Raw genomic sequence first — 241 nt, forward strand, 5'->3', positions numbered from 1 at the left:
AAATCAAAACAAAGCTCGTGTTGCCATTTTTCTTATGTATTATAACTACGATTTTAGTTACTGAATCTAATATCATTTATGCATTTTTCTTTACTATTATGCATAGAGTTAAGAAAGAGGAGGAGGTAATTGTTTTTCTTACCTTTTGTTCCCGCAAATGCGAGACCCATGTAAATAAAACATCACATCAAAAAAGCTTAAAGAGAAAAAGAGAATAATCTGGGTTCTATATACCGCGAAG

At 31.1% G+C, this 241-nt stretch overlaps 1 long non-coding RNA gene across 1 annotated transcript in view; it reads right to left on the bottom strand.

Annotated features, from left to right (window-relative positions):
• LOC119587556 overlaps positions 1 to 241 on the bottom strand; it is a 17,717-nt gene that overhangs the window by 1,193 nt on the left and 16,283 nt on the right. The gene's annotated exons all lie outside the window — the stretch shown is intronic.

The sequence above is a fragment of the Penaeus monodon genome, chromosome 22 (genome assembly GCF_015228065.2).
Source record: "Penaeus monodon isolate SGIC_2016 chromosome 22, NSTDA_Pmon_1, whole genome shotgun sequence".
NCBI classification, from domain to species: Eukaryota; Metazoa; Arthropoda; class Malacostraca; order Decapoda; family Penaeidae; genus Penaeus; species Penaeus monodon.